This window comes from Mustela nigripes, chromosome X, assembly GCF_022355385.1.
Source record: "Mustela nigripes isolate SB6536 chromosome X, MUSNIG.SB6536, whole genome shotgun sequence".
Lineage (NCBI taxonomy): Eukaryota > Metazoa > Chordata > Mammalia > Carnivora > Mustelidae > Mustela > Mustela nigripes.
The window spans coordinates 73,714,173-73,725,282 of NC_081575.1; the positions used below are offsets into that span (position 1 = coordinate 73,714,173).

Genomic DNA, 11,110 nt, shown 5'->3' on the forward strand with positions numbered 1-11,110 from the left:
ATAAAAAAGTAAGGTAAAGTAAAAAATACATGGAAACAAATGAAAATGAAAACATGACAGTCCAAATTTTGGGTGTGTTGCAAAGGCAGTCCTAAGAGGAAAGACTTTTCTCAAGAGATGAACAACAACAACAAAAAAGTCTCAGCTGCACAAGGTAAACTTAGCCTAAAGAAGCTGTAAAAAGAATGGCAAATAAAGCCTAAATCCAGCATGAGAACAAAAATAATAAAGATTACAGCACGTTGAAGATGTAGAAATTTTTTTAAAATGGTGGATCAGATCCACAAAACCAGGATCTTGTTCTCTGAAAATTAGTAAGTTTGATAAACCCCCAGCCAGACTTTCAAAAAGAAAAGAGGAAGTACCCAAATAAATAAAATCATGAATGAAAGAGGAGACATCACAACCAACACCAGTGAAATATAAATAACTATAAGACGATATTATGAACAATTATATGTCAGGAACCATATTATCTTCTCTATTGATGCATAAAATCATTTGACAAAATATAGCATCCCTTCTTGATAAAAACTCTCCACCCTGAACAGAGCTCAGTATCATAAAAACCATATATGAATAACACACAGCAAATATCATACTCAATGGGGAGAAACTGAGGGTTTTCCCCCTAAGGTCAGGACCAGGACAGCAATGTCAACTCTCACCACTATTGTGCAACATAGTACTGAAAATCCTAGCCATAGCAATCAGACAACAAAAACAAATAAAGTCATCCAGGTGAACAAAGAAGAAGTCAACTTTCCCTCTTTGAAGATGACATGATACTTTATGTAGAAAACCTGAAAGACTACAAAATATTGCTAGAACTCATAAAAGAATTCAGCAAAGTCACAGGACATAAGATTAATGCACAGAATTTTGTGCACAGAATTTTGAATGCACAGAATAGCATTTCTCTACAGCAATAATGAAGCAGCTGAAAGGGAAATCAAGGAATTGATCCCATTTACAATTGCACCAAAAACCATATGATACTTTGGAATAAACCTAACCAAAGTAGTAAAAGATCTGTACTGTGAAAACTGCAGAACAATTATAAAAGAAGTTGAAGAAGACACAAGGAAATGGAAAAAACTTCTTATTCTCATGGATTGGAAAAATAAATACTAAAATGTCTATGCTATCCAAAGCACTCTATACAGTCAATGCAATCCCTATCAAAATACCACCAGCATTTTTCAAAGAGCTGGAAAAAGCAATCCTAAAATTTTTATGGAACCAGAAAAGGACCCTGAATCACCAATGGATTATTGAAAAAGAAAACCAAACCCAGGAGCATCACAATTCCAGACTTCAAGCTGTATTTCAAAACTGTAGTCATCAAGACAGCATGGTAATGGCACAAAAACAGACACAGAGATCAATGGAATCCAAAAGAAAACCCTGAAATGAACCCTCAGCTCTATACTCACCTAATCTTCAACAAAGCAGGAGAGAACATTCAATGGGAAAAAGCTCTCTTCAACAATGTTGTTGGGAAAATTAGCTACATGCATAAAAATGAAACTGGCTCACTTAATTCTTTTAGATTTTATTTATTATTTATTTGAGAGGAAGAGAGAGAGTGAGTGAGAGAAAGAGCACTGACAGGGGGGAGAGACAGAGGCAGAGGCAGAAGCAGACACCCCACTGAGCAGGGAACACAAAGTGGAGTTCCATCCCAGAACCCTGGGATCATGACCCAAGCTGAAGGCAGAAGCTTAACTGACTGAGCCACCCATGGGCCCCTAGATCACTTTCTTACACCATACACAAAAATAAACCTCAAATGTTTGAAATGCCTAAATGTGAGACAGGAATCCATCAAAATACTAGAGGAGAACATAAGCAGCAAACTCTTTGAACCATATGGCAACAACTTCTTTCTATACATGTCTCCAATAGTATGGAAAACAGAAGTAAAAATGAGCTATTGGGACTTCATCAAGATAAATATCTTCAGTTAACAAAACTAAACGACAACCTATGAAATAGGAGAAGATTTGCCAATGTCTTATCAGATAAAGGGTAAGTATCCAAAATCTATGAAGAACATAACAAACTCAACACCCAAAGAACAAAAAAATCCAGTAAAGATATATGTAGAAGTCATGAACAGACATTTCTCCAATGAAGACCTACAAATGGCCAAAAGACACATGAAGAAATGCTCATCACTTGCCATCAGGTAAATACAAGTCAAAACCACAATGAAATACCACTTCACACTAGTCAGAATGGCTAAAATGGCTAAAATTAACAAGTCAGGAAATAGCAGATGTTGATGAGGATTCAGAGAGAGGGGAGCTTTCTTACACTGTTGCTGGGAATGCAAACTTAGGCAACTAGACTGGAAAGAGTATAGATGTTCATCAAAAAGCTAAAATAGAGCTATCCCACAACAAAGCAATTGTTCTCTATATAATTAACCAAAGGATACACACATAGTGTTTTGATGGGTCACATGCTTCCCAATGTTTATATCAGTAATGTCCCCAATTTCCAAAATATGGAAAGATCCCAGATGTCCTTTGACAGATTAGTGGAATATATATATATATATATGAAGATGTGATATATATATATCATATATATATATATATATATATATAATACACATAGACATATATATGTATACATAGTGGGATACTACTCAGCCATGAAAAAGAATGAAGTTCTTCAATTTGCAATGATGTGGATGGAACTAGAGGGTCTTATGCTAAGAAAAATAAGTCAGAGAAAGATAAATACCATATGATTTCTTTCATATGTGGAATTTAAGAAACAAAATCATCTTGTTTATGCCCTTACATATGGTATTTCCATATGTTCCACATTCATTTGAGAAGAATGTACCTTGTTGCTGGGTGATTCAAATTTTGATCCTGCTTCTTCCTAGATGTGTGACCAGTAGATTTAGGCTCCTCATTAGCAAATGGCAATAATAAAACTTGCATCAAAATGTTCTTATAAGAAGAAAATTGGATAATATATATGAAGGAACAAGCACATTGACTAGAACACAGTAGACACTCAGTAGATGTTCTTTCTCTTCCTTTTGTTTTATAATCACAGTGAGGAAATTATTAACCATGAAACTCTCAGAAAACAATTCATTTCATTACATGGTATTAACTATATACAGGGAAAAGTTCCAAAAAGGCAGACCAGTGAGAGAATTGCAATGATCAATAAGTCTTCTTGGAGAACGTGGGATCTAAGTTTGGCTTTAAGAGATAGATACCCTTTGGATGCATAGTCCAGTGTATCTCAAAATTCTTTATTAGAACACCAGAATTCTGTAAAATGGGCCAGGGTGCTCCACTATTTAATTTTTTTTCCAATTTTCAAAACAACTAAAATAACTTTTTTAATTTGAAACTTTCTTTCTATACATTCTTAAAAATTATTTGACACTTGTTACAGCTTCTTTAAATTAAAATCAAGAATAAGATAGTAATAAATTTAGCAAATAATATAGTTAGTTATTTTATGTTTAATAAAGATACTTCATGGTATTTACAAAAAGAATCATGGCTTCTGGTGCTATCCTACCAAAATACATTGGAGATTTACTGGCATGGGTGGAAAATATGAAGCATATAGAAACAGTATAGAGATAGCATAAGGGAAAGTATCAAAGGCTACAGATAACAGACCCATCTGGTGTGAGCAGTGTGTGTAATGGATTGATAGAAAATAATGGCTAGATAATAATAAGGTATAGTATAATTCTGAGTAAAATACTCATCTGAGCTCATTCTCATAGCAATTTTTTGAAATGAAGGGAGCAGGTGAAAAGTATTACTGTTAATAATAACAGCTTTTTATTATTGAGCACTTATATAAAGATGTAATTTATATATGCCTTACATATATTATTTCTAATGCTCACAAAAACCCTGAAATAATAGGTGTTATTACCCTAATATTACAGTTGAGTAAACTAAGGCTCAGAAAGTTTAAGTCATTTGTCCAAGGCCATAGACCTAGAAAAGAGCAGATGCTTAAATTTGAATCTCAGCTTTGATCCCAGTTCCAGTATACATTCTGAGAAAATGGAAAGAAGATCCAAAAGAAGTGAAAAGGAGAAGGCAGTAACAAGTACACGACATCAGATTTCACCACCAATAATCCTAAGGTTGGATCTTCCAGAAAGTAAACTAAAAGGATTTTTGAAGTCCATTTTGTAAAAATAACTTCAGCTCTGTCAATCCTAAAAATCAACAGTCCCCAATTTGAAAGGCCCAATTGAAATATTGAAGTATTTAGGGGGTGAGCACTGGGTTCACTTTAGAACTCAGGGTCTGGAGTCACCTATCAAGCCTGAAATGAAAGCTGTCTAAATTGACATCATTTATCATTTATTTGCTTTCCTTCCTTGGGGAGATTATAGCCAACAAAAGCTCCTTGTGTAAGAGGAATATTTAAAGAAATCCAGGAGTTGAAGCATGTTTCCATGACTGATTCCCTACCAAGGCATTTTCTTCCTATAAGGAGAAGTCTAGAGATTGTCAAAGTCAGGGATCAGTACCAAGGCTTGACTCAGAGTCCCATTCCTTCTTGAAAGGGTGGAATATTCAGGATTCTCATTCAGAAGGAATAAATGTAAAAAAAAAAAAGTAAAAAAAAAAAAAAGAAGGAATAAATGTTTGCCTCTTGGAAAATGTTTGGATTGTCAATCAGGATCCTTTAGGGAGAATATAAATGCTGACATTTAGAGCTTAGACTAGAGAAAGTGTAGTATCTATTTTAGCCCCAGAAAGTATAATATAATCTAACATAGAATTTTGACCCTCATGGAAGGGAAGCTTTATTGCTCTTTCTCTATTGGAGATAGACAAAGAAAGGCAGAGTAAAAGGCTTCTGAGAAGCTGGAGACGGTGACACTGAGTCTATAAACTAAAGCTTACACAATTTTACTCATAAAAGAGTTCCTTTATTCTGTATTTAAAGTCAACTAACTGTTATTAAAACAACTCATTTCTTTAGAATTTAAAAAGTATGAATAAATACCTTTGGATATATTTGATTTTGAAGAAAATTGGATCTTTTGCAAAAATAAGGAAGACTGATACTGTTTTACCTTATAAGAAATGAACCATCCTGTAATTCAACCACTGCACTACTGGGTATTTACCCAAAGAATACAAAAATACTAATTCAAATGGATAAATACATCTAAATATTTACAGCAGTATTATCTACAATAGCCAAATTATGGGAGGAGCCAAAATGTCCCTTGAATGGTGAATGAATAAAGGAAATGTGGTATATAGTAGAATATTACTCAGCCATAAAAAAGAATGAAATTTTGCCATTTGCCATGACATGAATGTAGCTAGAGAATGTTATGCTAAGCTACAATAAGTCAATCAGAGAAAGACAAATACCATATGATTTCTATAATATGTGAAATTTAAGAAACAACACATATGAACAAGGAGAAAGAGAGAAACCAGGAAATAGACTCTAACTATAGAGAACAAACTGAGGGTTACTGAAGGGAAAGTGGGCAGGGGGGATAGGTTAAATAGGTGATAAGATTAGGGAGTGCACTTTTAATGAGCACCAGATGTTGCATGGAAGTCCTGAATCACTATATTGTATGCCAGAATATAATATTACACTGTATGTTAACTAACCAAAATTTTAAACAAAAAGTTTTTTAGGGACCAGACAAGATGGCAGGGAAGTAGGGGGAGGTGCCTTTTCAACCTGTACCCTAAAGTGAGCTGATTACCTACCAAAGAACTCTGATCACCAATGAAATCAGCCTGAGATCAGAATTATACACGTCTGGATCTCTACAGGGGCAGAAGACACCAGTGGGCAGGTAAAGCGGAGTGGGACCATCTGACTAATATCGGGAGGTAAACAAAAGGGGGAGGGAGCCACTAGAGGCAACAGGTTGGAAAGTAATACCCCTAATATGAGAGTGCCCTGCATCTGGGGACCAGCATTAACTTGGAGACTGGTTGAAAGCACTCCAAAAGAGCAAAGGGTTCCGGGGGGGGGGGGGGGGTGTGGATTGTGGGAATCCGGGTGGCAAGGGACAGGGGCTTAAGTCCCCAGTCCCAGGACAGCCTCCCCTGGTGCTGAGCCAGAGAGAGTGCGGTGGAGAAACCAGTTCTTGGTCCCTGAGCCGCCAGCGCCTCCGAGATTGCATGGGGTCTGGCTCCTGTGAGGGGCTGGGAGCCACACCAGATGGCAGAACACATGAGCCCTGCTACAGAGCCTGAGAAACGCGCGCCCCTCCCCCTCCCCTGAGAGAGGTGCATAAAGGCCCACCCGGCGCTCTTAGATCCGTGCCATTGTTTCAGAGCCCAAGATGCACACCCCAAACTCTCCCCTGAGAGAGGTGTGTGAAGGCCCAGCCTGGTGCTTTCAGACCTGCATCCCACTTTCAGAGCCTGTGACTTGCGCATGACTTGCAGCCTCCCCTGAGAGAGGTGCATGCAAGCCCGGTGCTCTTAGACCCAGAAACACCAGGCACTCCCAGGCCAGGCCAGCGGGAAAATCTGTGTGTGATCACTGCTTGGAACCTCTCTGGTGGTCTAGAGCTGCCCAGACAGCCACCGCTGCCATGGTTTTGGATACAAGCAGAAGAACCTGCGTCCTCAGGGACTGCGACTCGGAACCTGCTCCGCCAGTGGCCAAGGGGGAATTTATATGGGCTCTGCAACACCCACAGAAGAACAGACTGAGGCTTCTCTCTGAGAGGGAGGTCAGGGTGCAGTTTGCTTTCCTCTAAACCTACAAAACCATCAAAAGCGGTTAAGGCGAGAGGAAAAAAAAAGTGAACAAATGTAAAAACATCCAGAGAATAAAAGCCTGATAAAACTGGTTTCCTCAGAGTCCACCCCCTTGAGGGGACAGGCAGACTTAACTCAGAGAACATAATTGACTGAAAACCCACGTGGCAGGCCCGTCCCCCCAGAAAACCAACCAGGAAAGAAAAAAAAAAAAAAGACTACAAGAGAAAAACCACCACTACTTCATAGGACAACTTTTATTTTTAATTTGTTCCCACTATTCTGGCTCAATTTTTTATATAGATAATTTTTTAACCTATTTATCATCATGTAAGCTCTCCAGTACATCAAATTCCATAATACCCTTCTAACCTGAACTTTTTGATACATAAACCTGTGTTTTTCTTTTGCATTTCTATTTTTAAAATTTCTTTTTTTATTTTATTTTAGTTTAGTTTATTCCTTTTTTATTTTTATTTTCTAATATTCATATAGAGTTAAACTTCAAGGTAATCTCCTTTCCCCAATCAATACTACCCCTATAGGTAAACCAATTTTTAATCCCCCTTTATCTTAGGAAAGTTGAGTTATTTAACAAAGATATCAAGATACATCCAGGAAGAATCAAAATAATCTTCCTCGCCCACACTGAGAATATATAACTACTCTCCCATCGTTTTCTTCCACCAGTGTGTCTGTGTTTTTTGTGTTTGTCCTGATAGTATATAAATCTTACAATTGGGGTTCTTTTTGATGAGGTTCTTCCTTTATTTGTTTATATATATATATTTTTTTTCTCTTGTCATATACTTTTGTCAGTCTTTTTGTTTGTCTGTTTTTGGAACCTCCTCTTTTCTCTTCCCTTTCTTTTCTCTCTCTCTCTCTCTCTCTTTTTTTCTTTTTCTTTTCTTTTTTCTCTCATTTGGGCGGGGAATCCTGATTGCTCAGAAGTGTTCCAGGGTGCACATTAACTGCACATGGTTGATACATCCAGCTACATCTGATCATTCATCTCTCACCAAATGACTAGGAGGAGGAATGCCCAACAGAAGAAAAATACAGACGATGGACCTTTTGCAACAGAGCTAACAGCTATCAACATAGACAATATGTCGGAAAGAGAATTCAGGCTAACAATTATCCAGGCAATAGCTAGGTTGGAGAAAGCCATGGATGACCAAACAGAATTGATTAGGGCCAAGCTGAAAGCGACCAGAGATTATGTTCACAATATTAGGGCGGAGCTTAAAGCTACCAGGGTGGAGGTTCACAATGCTCCCAATGAGTTCCAATCTAATCTAAATTCTCTCAAAGCTAGGGTAACTGAGACAGAAGATAGAATTAGTGATCTGGAGGGTAAACAGATAGAGAGAAAGGATCAGGAGGAAGCCTGGAACAAACAGCTTAGAAGCCATGAAAACAGAATCAGGGAAATAAATGATGCCATGAAATGTTCCAATGTCAGAATTATTGGACATGGGGAGTTAGAGAGAAGGGGGTTGGGGGAAATTGGAAGGGGAGGTGAATCATGAGAGACTATGGACTCTGAAAAACAATCTGAGGTGTTTGAAGTGGCGGGAGATGGGAGGTCAGGGTACCAGGTGGTGGGTATTATAGAGGGCATGGATTGCATGGAGTGAAAGACCCCTCTCCCCTTGCTAAAGGCTTGTTTAAGTAACCTGATGTCCCCAAAGCACCCCCTATCCCCTTGCTGAAGGCTTGATTGTTCCCATAGCCGGATGGCAACACATACCAGGATGTCTATTGTCTGTGATCACCCGGTCTGTCAAAAGAAAAGACAAATGAGGAATAGAGTGTACCTGGGACTTTCCAGAGTGCTGAGCCAAGGCCCACCAGAACAAACCGTTGTGTCCTTGCCTTAAACCCAGTGCCTGACAATGGTTGATTTAAGTTAACCAATCAGATCCCTGTAACCAAGCATCTGCTTCAGTAAGCTCGCTTCCCGCCACCCCAACCCTTGCCCTATATAATCTGCTCCCCAATCTATCCCGGCGCACTCAGCCCACAAAGGCTGATGCGTCCGCAGGCACCTGTGTAACCAATAAACCTCTTGTAACTTGCATCCAGTGGAGGCTTGGTGTCTGCTTCTTGGGTGCAGATCGAGGGTCTTTCAGGAGCACTGGGTGTGGTGAAAAAATAATGATACTGTTATGCGGAAAATAAATAAATGAAAAAAAAAAGAATTATTGGAATCCCTGAAGGGGAGGAGAAAGAAAGAAGTCTAGAAGATATAGTGGAACAAGTTCTTCATGAAAATTTTCCCAATCTTGTGAATGGAACCAGCATTCATGTACTAGAGGCCGAATGGTCTCCACCCAAGATTACAGATTCCAGAAAAACATCAAGGCACCTGATAGTCAAATTGAAGAATCATTATTGTAGATATAATCTCTTGAAAGCCGCTAGGACAAAGAGGCTCCTTACTTACAGAGGAAAGCCCATCAGAATAACGTCAGACCTGTCCACAGAGACCTGGCAAGCCATAAAGGACTGGCAAGATATATTCAGGACACTAAATGAGAAGAACATGCAGCCAAGAATACTTTGTCCAGCAAGACTGACATTCAAGTGGATGGAGAGATAAAGAGTTTCCAAGATCGCAAGGCTTAAAAGACAATGCAACCACCAAGCCTACACTGCAGGAAATATTAAGGGGGTTCTATAAAAGAGGAAAAATCTTAAGAATAGCATTGAAAATAAATATAGAGACAGTCTACAGAAAGAAAAACTTCAAAGGTAACTCGATGTCAATAAAAACGTATCTATCAATAATCAGTCTCAATGTGAATGGCCTAAATGTGTCCATAAAATGGCACAGGGTTGCAGATTGAATAAAACGACAGGACCTATCCATATGTTGCCTACAAGAGACCCATTTTGAACCTAAAGATACACCCAGACAGAAAGTGAAGGGATGGAGAAGCATCTCTCATGCCAATGGGCCTCAAAAGAAGGCTGGGGTAGTGATTCTCATATCAGATAAATTAGAGTTTAAACTAAAGACTGTAGACAGAGATACAGAAGGACACTACATAATTATTTTTGTTTTGTTTTGCTTTCTTTGAAGTACAATTTTCTATTTTCTATGAAGTACAATTTAATTGATTTTTAAAGGATTATATTTATTTATTTGACATACAGAGATCACAAGTAGGCAGAGAAGCAGGAGGGGTGGGGGTGCAGAGGGAAGAAGGCACCCTGTCAAGCAGAGAGACTGATGTGGGGCTGAATCCCAGGACCCTGAGATCACGACCTGAGCCTAAGGCAGAGGCTTTAACCCACTGAGCCACCCAGGTGCCCCAATTTAATTGATTTATTTAAATTTATTTTTTATTTATTTTCAGCATAACAGTATTGATTATTTTTGCACCACACAGTGCTCCAAGCAATCTGTGCCCTCCATAATACCCACAACCAGGTACCCTGACCTCCCACCCCTTGCCCCTTCAAAACCCTCAGATTCTTTTTCAGAGTCCATTGTTTCTCATGGTTCACCTCCACTTCCAAACACTACATAATTCTTAAAAGGACTATCCACCAAGATGATCTAACAATTATAAATATCTATGTCCCATTTATGGGAGGAGCCAATTACATAAGGAAACTGTTAATCAAGATAAAGAGTCATATGGATATGAATACATTAATAGTAGGAGATCTTAACACACCTCTCTCAGAAATAGATCATCAAGGCAGAAAATCAATAAAGAAACAAGAGTATTGAATGACACATTGGACCAGATGGACCTCATAGATATATACAGAACATTCCACCCTAAAACAACAGAATACTCATTCTTCTCAAGTGCACATGGAACCTTCTCCACAATAGACCACATACTGGGTCACAAATCAGGACTCAGCCGATACCAAAAGATGAGATTATTCCCTGCACATTCTCAGATCACAATGCTTTGAAACTGGAGCTCAATCACAAGGAAAAGTTCAGAAGGAACTCAAATACCTGGAAGCTAAAGACCACCTTGCTTAAGAATGCTTGGATCAACCAGGAGATTAAGGAAGAACTGAAACAATTCATGTAAACCAATGACAATGAAGACACTTTGATCCAAAACCTATGGGATACAGCAAAGGTGGTCCTAAGGGGGAAATACATAGCCGTCCAAGCCTCCCCCCCAAAAATTGAAAAATCCAGAACACAGCAGCTGTCTCTACACCTTAAAGAACTGGAGAATCAACAACAAATCAAACCAACTCCACACATAAGAAGGGAAATCATCAAGATTAGAGCTGAGATCCATGAGGTAGAAACCAGAGATACAGTAGAACGTATCAATGAAACTAGAAGCTGGTTTTTTGAAAGAATCAAT

At 38.5% G+C, this 11,110-nt stretch overlaps 1 protein-coding gene across 1 annotated transcript in view; it reads right to left on the reverse strand.

The window, feature by feature from the left end:
- Window positions 1-11,110, reverse strand: part of ZC3H12B (zinc finger CCCH-type containing 12B) — a 594,748-nt gene that overhangs the window by 131,716 nt on the left and 451,922 nt on the right. The gene's annotated exons all lie outside the window — the stretch shown is intronic.